Genomic DNA, 11,330 nt, shown 5'->3' on the forward strand with positions numbered 1-11,330 from the left:
ATATATAATTCATAACATTTGATTTAAAAAAAAACTAAAATAAACAGTGTCAAAAATATAATTTAAATAATTACAAACGATCATGTAAAATAAGTGGTAAAAATATTATAATATTCATTTTGAAATATTCAACCAATCTATATAATATTTTTATGGCAAGATGCATTTCAAAAACATTGATTTAAAATAACTGACATAAAATATGAATAAATACATTTTAGAAAACACTAATTGGAAATAGGTGATAAAACAAATTAAAGACATTTAATTTAAATACGATTTTAAAACTTTAGGATCTGAAATTTAAATCAGAAAAATAATACTTGACGCACCACACTATATATGTAACACCCCGTCCCGAACCATGTCGGAATTTTTGCACGTTGACCGTTGACCGTTGACCGAAGGGGTCAAAAGTTGACTTTTTGTTCCGGTTGGAATTCTAGGTTGACTGAGGTACCGTTACGAAGTACACGTTGGCACGAGTTCGTAGACTGGTAGCACATCGAAATCGGAGCTACGGTTTGAAAGTTTTGAGCAAAACAAGTTGAGGTCCAAACTGTCCAAGGGGTGCCGGAGTTGACTTTTTATTCATGCAAGGTTGAGCGTTGACTCATGCATGATTGTGAAGTGCTCGTCGATACGAGTCCGTAGACTAGCGGCACGTCCGATTTGGACATGTGGTTTGAAAGTTATGGATCTGTAAAGTTTTTCAAATACTGTATTATTTTAATATTATTTTTACACGCATAACGAGGTGCCACGTGTGACTCAATGAAGGTGGCCATGTGTCACCATGGTGAAATGGCACATGTCAACCATGTGAAAAAATCAAATTATTTTATTATTTTTGAATAATAATAATATTATTAATATTATTTAATTATTTCTTTTTCTTTTTCTTTTTCTTTTTCTTTTTCTTTTCTTTTCCCCACGTGGGAAAACACCAATCCTTTCTTTTTCTTTTTCTTTTTCTTTCTTTCTTTTTCCTTCTTCTTCCCCGAAATACACACACACACGCAGCTTTTCTTTCTTCTCTCCCGACCGTCCCTCTCTCTCCTGTGTTTCAAATTCCGGCCACCCATAGCCCTCACGCGCCAGCCACCAAGGAAGCCCGCCACCTCGCGAGCTTGGCCGCCAAGTTTCACGGCCATCCGCCGCCGGACGCGCGCCGATCGGGCCGGAGAAGCCGCGGGCCGGCCAAGTTTCTCTCTCCTCTTTTCTTGTGTTTTCCGGCCAGCCCACTCCCAATTGAGCCTCCTATCCCCCTATTTTGGGTCCTCTGAATCCAAAAATAGCCTCCAATCCCAGAAATTCGGAGCGGTTTGCGAGATATGGGGAAGTGAACACCGGCCGAAACTTTCCGACCAAATTCCGGCCACCTCCGGCGGAATTGGGGTCGACGGAGACCGGATTGGTGATCCTCGTTCCATGAGCTTCGATTCGGTATATCATTCGACCATTTTGGTTAAAATTTGTGTTTAAGCCCCCGGGTACCGGGTATTATTTACCCGAATAAAATATTAATTTATTTGACTGTCTGTGAATTTTGTTCTAGGAGCACCAGTGAGTCGTAGAAATGATCCCGTGGTGGATCATGGGTTAATTGCGTGCTCCAGGTGAGTGACCCACCTTTAAAAATATTTTTGGGATAATTAATTGTATTTATGTGGTATTAATTTGATATCTGTAATTTGTGCTCATGTGGTGTATTTTAAATATAATCGGGAAAAATATTTTATATATATATGTATATTTACTCAATTGTGCTAAATGAAATTTTGGGGTCATTAAGAAATTCCCGATTATTATTTTACTGTGGTTTAATTTGTACGTGGTTTCAGTATTAATTTTCCGGGCATAATTGGGTTAATATTTTATGAAAATATTTGGTTAAATTTTATAAATTATGCCCGCGGTATTTTTATGGTTGCATCTCGTATTTCGAGAAAATTGAGGTTTGTTATTATCGCTGTTTCGTACCGGGTTGTTGAATAAAAATATGTGGGATGGTGTTTTGTGAAAATTTGGTATACTTCCCACGGTGGTTTTTGGAAAAACGGTACGGTTGGTTATTATTGTTTATTTTTAGACGCACTCATACAGTATTGGTGTTCTGGTGTATGGTGTATGGACACGTGGTAGTGCGCGGTTATTATCTGGTTTAGCGCACGGTTATTACTTCACCCGTGAGTTGCCATTGGACCGTGGGCAGGCAAGGTTATTGTTGTGCACAGCCGCCCCCCTCCTTGGCCGGGTGATGGTTTTTAGCAGTCGGTACTGTCGGGACGCCGAAGTGACCACTGCAGGTTTCTCTCTTTAACCTCCCGCCAGTCGGTGCTCAGGACGCTGGGTATCGGAGGGCATCACCGGTATATGGTGTGGTGCGTCAGGTGTAATTGTCGGTGTAATTGCAAATAATGATTTAAACTCCAAAGGTGTTCAAAAATTATTTATTATAATTTATTATATTTTTATTATATATTTGGGGTATGTATTTATTTAATTGTTGTTGTTAAATTATTTAATCCCTTGGTTTTTGGGAGGTATGCACATTGGGTTTTGCGAAAAGGTTTTAAAAAAGGGAACATTTCAAACGGAGCGATTGGTGAGAGTTTTGAGGGAAATCATTATTTTCCAAAGGTTATTATTATTTATTATTAATTGTTGGTATTTGTTCCACTCCTTAATTGTTATTATTTTATTATTATTATTAAAAGGTGTTCAGTAGTTCGGGTTACTCACGGAGATGATTAGCATCTCACACTCTTAAATTCCGTTCCCTTAGGTGCAAGTGGTGGTAGACGTTCTTCCGGAGCGAACCAAGTTTTCCGCTGCTGTTGTGTTTCGAGAAGTTTCTTTGTACTCTTTCATCTCAGTGTATTATTTCTTTTCAGCCTTGTTGTATTTCTGTTGTTTAGCACTTCTTAAAGCTCTGTATACTATTGGAATACTTCTGTTTTATTTATGCACTGGACTGTTGTTGCTTTGAGAAGTGCTGGAATTTGTGGAATCAGTTTGTAGTTTGTGGGAGGAATAAGGGGATGTTTTTAGAAGTGTGTTTTCAGTGCAGGTAATTTGTGGTAAGTAAATCCCTTAGGGGAGGCTCTGTCGGGTTTTCCTTTGGAGGGTCCGGTAGGGTTTCCCTGGGATCAGGGCTGTCTAGGGTTCCGGAGAAGGAATTCTGGACGGGTCCTGACAATATACCAGTGATATCCTATGATACCCATCATCCCGAGCATCGTCCAGCGGGAGATTAAAGAGAGAAACTTGCATACAGTCACTTCGGCGTCCCTATAGTGCCACTGCTTAAACCGTCATCTCGGCCATGGAGGGGGGCGGCTTATGGCCAATATCAAACTTGCCTGTCCTCGGTCTGATGGCAACTCATGGAAGACATTATAACTTGCACGCTCATCCACATACACAGTACAGAACACCAATACTGTATGAGTGCATCTAAAACAAATAACCATATTATTTTAAAAATAACAATTTTTCCAAAACTCACCGTGAGAATCATACATTTTTTTCAAATTCACAATCCCACATTTTTTTCTTTAATATCTTCAGCATAAATCCACCAATAATAATATACAAATAATTTTTCCCAAATCATAAAATCAATCAAATAATATTTCAAGGACATAATTATATAATTTGAAAGCACCAAACTTAAACCAATATTTTTCTTGAAATATTTAAAATCGAATCATGCCCAAAAATAATATTAAAATCCAAATACAATCAATTAAATGAATACATCTTGCTCATGCGTAATAAATTCAATTAATTCACAATAATAATAATCAAGAATTTCTTAATAAACCAAACTTTCATTTAGCATCAATAAGCATATATATATATATATATAAAAGAAATCACCGAAATTGATAATACAATTCACCATAGTTATAAATAAATTCCGCCACATGAGTATATTTTCTAAATATTAAATTAACACAAAATAAATATAATTAATCACCCCAAAATAGTTTTAAAGGTGGGTCACTCACCTCAAGCATGTGTATCAATCGAGATCCTCTACAGGATCAACTCCACTACCCACACGTGCACCTAAAATATGCACAATACACAAAACTAATTATTTTAATATGTTAATCGGATAACTCCCAAATGGATACCCGGGGAGCGAACACGAACAATAACCAAAATTTACAAGTGATATACCAAATCGAAGCTTATGAAACGAGGATTACGAATCTGGTCTCACTTTTAGGATATCGGACCCGAGGTGACCGGAATCTTGTCGGAAAGGTGACGGGTTTTGGATCTTCGAATCTCACAAACCACCGTGAGTTGGAGGAAACCGACCCCAGATCTGGGTTCAGGAGGTCGGAACTAGTGGGAAAAGATGGGCGGTCCAATTGGAAACTCGCAGGAAAATCGATTTCCCAACGAGCTGCCGTGGTCACGGGAACCCGTCACTGTCGACGGCGAGTTCGGTGGCCACTGGTCATGATTTTTGGAGGAGATGTAGATTGGAGGATGGTCGAACGGATGGGACTGGCAGTGAGGCAAACAGAGGCCGGATGGGGAAGAAATCTAAGTGGGAATGTTTCGACGCCGCTGCTGGAAAATGTTCCAAATCGGTGGTCAGGTGGCTGCGAGATTTCGTAGGCTGGCCAAAAATGTAAGGAGCAAGGTGGTGGTCGGGCGCGTGTATGGGTGAAAGGGGCGGAGGACAGTGAACGGAGGGTGGCCGTGGGTGGTGGCTTCTCTCTCTCTCTCCTCCCCTCTCTCCCTCTCTCTCTCTCTCCGGTCACACGGCTCACACACGGGTTTGAGCCAATAAGAAGCCATCCCATGGGTGCCACTGTGCACTCACGGGATAGGCTGAGGGCTTGACACGTGGTGCACATTTTTCACAATAACACCATTTAATTAAAAATAGTATAAAATAATACTATATCTGAAAAACTTTGCGAGTCCATAACTTTTTAATCTGGTGTTCAAATTAGACGTGCCACTAATGTATAGACTCGTATCGATGAGTACTTTACAACCGTACAAGAGTCAAATCGAAATTTTACATAAATAAAAAGTCAAACTTGGCACCATTGGATAGCTTGGACCGCAACTTGCCTTGTGCATAACTTTCAAATGGTAGCTCCGATTTCGACGTGCTACTAGTCTATAAACTCGGGACGATACGTACTTTGAAATAGTGCCTCGATCAATACAAAATTCCATTCAGAACAAAAAATCAAAATTTTAACCTTCTCGGTCAATGGTCAACCTCGATCAACGTGCAAAAATTTTAACGTACTTTGGGACAAAGCATTACAAACAATCTCTTCCACGTAAATTAGTCAGAACTAGTTAGCTTTTTTTTAATAGAAATAGCTAGGATCACCGAATAATTTAGTTACCCAATGATATAGCATGATGCCATTGCATTCATTTTGATGAGTCGAGGACAGTATTTTGTTAACTACCATCTCCAGCCACAGAATTTAGTGAAAAAATTCAGTGGTCATTATTAAATAATTAATTAGTTTCAATTTTATTGGTTATTATCCAATTAATAATAGAATTGTACCTGATGTCAAAAAGCAAAAAGCAACTATTATTATTATTTCACTTCCTTTTATTTATTTCTTTGTTATATTTATAAGTAAGGTGGTATCACATCAACATCATTGATATTTGATAAAGAGGGATAAGAAAAAATAAAAAGAGAGACAAAAGGTTCGGACTTATCTATTAACATTGAAGCTAATTGTTGGTGCTCTTAACTTCCCTTACCAAAAAAGGGTAAAAAATATAATAACAAAAAAAGCAACGGAGCAACTCGATTGCTGATTCAATTAATTAATTTATTTTGTTTGTCACTAGGAGCAATGAACATCCTAGGCTCTAGCCATCCAAGAGATAGATTTTGTGGTAATTAATTTTAAAGGGTCTAGCATATTTCAATCCCGAACTAGCCCTTGGAATCCTCAATAAAGCACAGGCGAGGGAACGAGGTCAGACTTGTGCATGATGGCTTTCTCACTTTTCAAACCAATAATAATAATAATAATAATAATAATAATGATAATAATTAATTGATCAATTAAAAAAGTAGTCATTTTTTTTTTTAAATTTTTAACTTTTAACTATTTAATAGAACTGTAAATATAAAAATTAGATTAATATGAAATAAATTATAAATTAAAATTCCGTACTGAATTTTTTAAATTCAAAAGTATTTAAATGTGAAATTGGATTAAAATGTAGGTATAATTAATTTTTTAATATTTTTTTGAAAAATAAAATTATTTATTATTTATTATTTCATATTATATATATATATATATATATTATATGAAAGTATAGTTTAATCTTAGCTTACACAGCTAGTGATAAGTTTATATATTAATATATAAATTATAAAGATTTTCCTCCACTTTCATATTTCAAATTCGCAAACTGTCAAGTACAATGTGGGTGATTTATCATTTAATCAACTTCACATAACAGGTAAGTAATTTAAATATAAAGCATGCAGCAAACAAAACTACGTGACAAATCCTTTTAAAATTAATAAAACCTCGATACTATATATAGGTCGCAGACGCTAATAAGCTAGAAACCTTGATTATTTGGAGTTTTAATTGTCAAATAGATGCATCAATAATTCATGGAGATCAAGACCAAGACTTTAGCAAAAATGAGTTAACATGCGTTGCGACCTCGAGGTTTCTTGCCTCCTGTACCTCACGGGTCCCAATCCCATATAGACTATAATGTTTATATTCATGAAGACCAAGACCAAGTTCTTAGCATAAATGAGTTGCGACCGACCTCGACCAAGACCAAGTCCTTCGCAAAAATGGGTGGCGACCGACCTCGAGGTCTCTTGGGTCCTTAGAAGAATTTTCTCTTTTCCAACCTCGTCACTTTCTTACTTTAGTCGCGACGACCTCGAGGTCTCTTGGGTCTTGGGTCTTGCCTGCTTTACCATTCCATACGTATGGGTCCCTTAGAGGAATTTTCTCTTTCCAATCTTGTCACTTTCTTAGTACGTTTAACGTATACCTTTTTTTCGTATATAACTAGTGAGAAAAATCAATTATTTTTTTAATGAAAAATAAAGGTTGGAAGGGTAGAAAATTAATTAAACTCATTAGCTATAAAATTTAATGCAAATAATTTTAAATAAGAGTAAAAATTAATTAATTACATGCCAAATAAGCAAAGGTGGGCTTAATAAAATTTAATGCAAAAAATTTTAAATAAGAGTAAAAATTAATTAATTACATGCCAAATAAGCAAGGTAGGCTTAATATTTTTCAATTGTAAAGTTTCATACTCTTCACGCCAAAATATGATTTTTTTTTTTATTTTTAATTTTTTGGGTGAATACACGCCAAAGTATGGCGAAAGATGTGAAGTCATGAGGATAAGGTAATATAGGAAAACAGAGTCGCAAGAGCTTATGAAGTTTGAAAAGATTTTGGGCCTTTGGGCAAGCTTGTTGTGGCTTATATTAAGCCCAGTTGGGACCAGCCCGCGTAGAACCGCTTAACAAGCCATGATGTTGTCGCATCACTAGGCCATACTGTACACACTTAAACAGAAATGAAGCTCACTGATCATGTTAACATAACCCATTATCATTTATCAATATTTTTAAAAAACAAAAAAGTTAATTGCAACTTAGTATGAAAAATTATACCTTTTTTCTTAATTCAATTTTAAGACCTTACAATTTAGGTTTTCAATTATCAATTTGTTGCATTTTGATGCTATCAGATTGTTTAACTAACCACAATTAATTTGGGATCTAAATTAGAAGGTAGTTAAATGTAAATTTTTCAAACTATAGAACCTTACTTGTAACAAATTCAAGTTAGAGAGTTTAAATGGCAACAAATTGTATTTTAACATTAGTGAAGTGAAACAAAATCAACCATCATTACTCTAAATATTTTATTAGATCAAAATACAACAAATTGAAATTTTTTTATTTACTTTTGTTTTGGATATTAATAGAAGTAGAGGAATTCAAATTCAGACTGTTGTTCAAGGAAACAATAATTTATGTTTTTGAAATTTGAAAACCTAAATTGTAACATTTTAATCTTAAAGTACGAAAGTGCAATCCCCTAAACTAAATGGTATGTAAGTGCAATTACCCACAAAAGAAAAACAAGCAAAAACAAGAAAACTAAAGAAAGAAATCAAGAATGGGATAAGGAAATGAAAAATATGGAGGAAAATGGTAAAGAACCATTTTTGTTTACAGTAATGTTATAAATACCAAAAATTTTCATCAAATTTATTAAATGATATGTATTAAAATATTATTAGTTGATATATTCGCATAATCTAGTATTATTGCTTTATTTTTATATGAATGACTTGATTATTGTTTTTATTTTTTCTACTTTTTTTTAATTTCATCCGAAATTTAATTGATGACTTGAGATCAATGATTTTGGTTCTATAATAGATTCTAACAATAAAAGATTATGGATATATTCTTACCCAAAAAAAAAAAAAAAACTCAAGTAGTTTGAGAACTATATAGTTTCTTTACATAACCTGCTTTGATTCACATATGAAATTTGTATGATGTGAGAGATTTTGTAAGAGTCGACTGAATAGTTTTGGAATCATTTCAAATTTGCACTATTGTTATTTTTTATTATTATTATAGATCTTCTCTGTTCTTTTAATTAAATTCTTTTTTTTTTCTATTGTTTTTGTTTTGTTTTGTTGTCTCTTTTTTTTTTTTTGGGGGGAAGTTTTTGTTTTCTTTTAAGAACTATTCCAATAAGGTTGTGTGCTTTGTGTGATAAGGGCATCATGTCACTTGCATAAAAAGTAACAAGAAGGGGATCTATAATTTCTTTTTTATTTAATCTTTGAGATTTAGTTAAAGATTCAACTAAAAATTTTTTCTTATTTTTCCGGTCAATTTCTTGAGGGTGGGGGATTGATAGAATAAATAGTAAGCTTTACTGTGAGACCGTCCAAATATAAAAAAATAAAAAAGAAGCAACATTAATAAAAACAAACAATTCTTGTCAAATTTTTGTTTTTTTGAAGAAATTCTTGACTAAAATTTTTTTGGCCAAAAATTATTGACTAGAATTGAACATATATACAAGATTTTTACGCTTTTATATATGGTCAAGAATCAAGAGGAATAGCAGCGTTATATAAATCTTACTATTTACAAATCATGCATCATTTATAATATTATGTCTTTAGGACAGGGACAAACATAAAGGAGCAAATTTTAGGTATTTCCGGACTACCAAGTTTTCTTTTACAAAACTTGTCATATCCTTTTTTTTTTTTTTTTGGCTTAAAATTGGGAATTCATTGAAACCAAAATAGTGGGCCAAGTAAACAAAGCCTAGACTTAGAAAGCTTCTTCAAGTATACTCTTCTAGATCATATAGACATAAAAAAAGAATAAAAGCCAATTAGGATCTATAGGCCCATATACATCTTAGCTCGCTACCCACTGACTACAGTATGCGCCAATTTCTTAGCCCTTCTAAGGGCCCATATGAAAGAACATTTTACAAAATTAGAGATGTACAAGGAGATCTCTTTAAAAAACATGTTAGTAGCACAATGAAGTGGCCTTATGTCTCTCTTACTTAAGGCTTTGATGGCTAGAAGGGCATTTGATTCAAACTGCACATTAAGCCCTCCGAACTTGTAAGCCAACTGCATGGCTTTCAATATGGCTTCTAGCTCAGCTACTTTAGGAAGGGAGACATCTTATTTGAATGCATGGACATGAAGAATCTTTCCCTTTTCATTTTGAGCTATCACAACTGGATGACTTCCTGCGCCTCTCACAACCACATCAAAATTTAGTTTAACGGTACTTGACAAAGGATCGATCCAATTGATTGAAACTGAGTCATTAGAGGCCAATTGGGAAGTTTCTTCCTTTCCCTCACGAATTTGAGCGTCAATCCACTCTCTGAGTCTTCCCATTACAATCTCCGGCTAGAGTTTAAGTCTTATGTTTTTTTTCCATTGTGGACCACTTTATTTTTAACCCACCGTAGATACTCATAGTAATGGCACTAAAAGCAAAGAAGATTTATTTATCTTCAAGCTGGACTGGGAGGACACCTTCTAGGTTGGCAATACAATTAAGAACAAAGAAAATATCATTGCAGCTTGATGCCTCCCATTTAATGCCCCGTAGGCTAGCGACCCAGATTCTCTTCGACATCTCACAATGGAAGAACACGTGAACTTCATTTTCAATGCATTGGCAACCATGGACTCAATCTTCACTATCCAAGCTACTCCCTCTAGTAGTAAGGTTTGAAAACAAAGAAAATTTTGAGTTAGCAAGTTTTCAAAGAAAGAATTTGTTTCTCTCATGAATATGGCTTCTCCACAAGATCTTCCACCAACTTTCAGCATTCTCCATAAGTCTTATGTCATATCATCTATTCATATGTTCAGTCCCTCATAAATTTATGAGAGGAAAAGGATTATGATAAGACTTGCCCTAGGAATCCTCCCAGGATCTCTCGGATAGTCCCGTCTAGTGAAGTTCCACCGGACAATTCTTAGAGAATATCTAATGGAACCTCATCTTAAATCGTGAACAACGAACACATGCATTACTAATAATACCTCAATATATAAATATAAATAAATTCACACCAGGACAAAGTCTACAACCGGCTTATTATACCACAGGCCATAACTACACCTACAAGTAATATGGTCTATTCTAAGTCCAATATTTAAATCAGAGTACTCTAAGAGTATTAACAAACTTTAGAAGTGTAAATACGAAATAAACGATGTCCGAAAAGATAAAGGTAAGATAAAAAAAAGATAATACTGCTGCTGTCGTGGAAGGAACAAAGTGACAGGTTGTGCATGAGATAGACTGCTACTAACTGCCTGAACCTAAGGAAACATATTTAAAACAATAAAACATGAGATAAAGAAATCGCAGTGAGTGGCATAGTATAATAGCAAAAATAATTATTTATTTTCGTAAAACTTTCTCTCAAGATCTCTCGTTCCACTCGTTTTGAAAAGTTCTCCATTTAAAATTTATTTCATAAAACCCGAACTTGTACCCTAATTTAATATCGTAAAACTAATGCTCAAAAGTATAAAGTGAACGATCATTGTAATATTATAAAATGTCTTAATCAAGATATAAATATTGAGCAAAAAATATTATAAACACAATTTCACGAAACAATTATGAAAGTATAGTAATAATCACCATATTTAAAAACCAACAATATATTCAAACGTATACAATGTACCATACGATATACCAATCCATAAATCGTGGGATACACCCACCTCACGACACT

This window comes from Ziziphus jujuba, chromosome 8 (assembly GCF_031755915.1).
Source record: "Ziziphus jujuba cultivar Dongzao chromosome 8, ASM3175591v1".
Lineage (NCBI taxonomy): Eukaryota > Viridiplantae > Streptophyta > Magnoliopsida > Rosales > Rhamnaceae > Ziziphus > Ziziphus jujuba.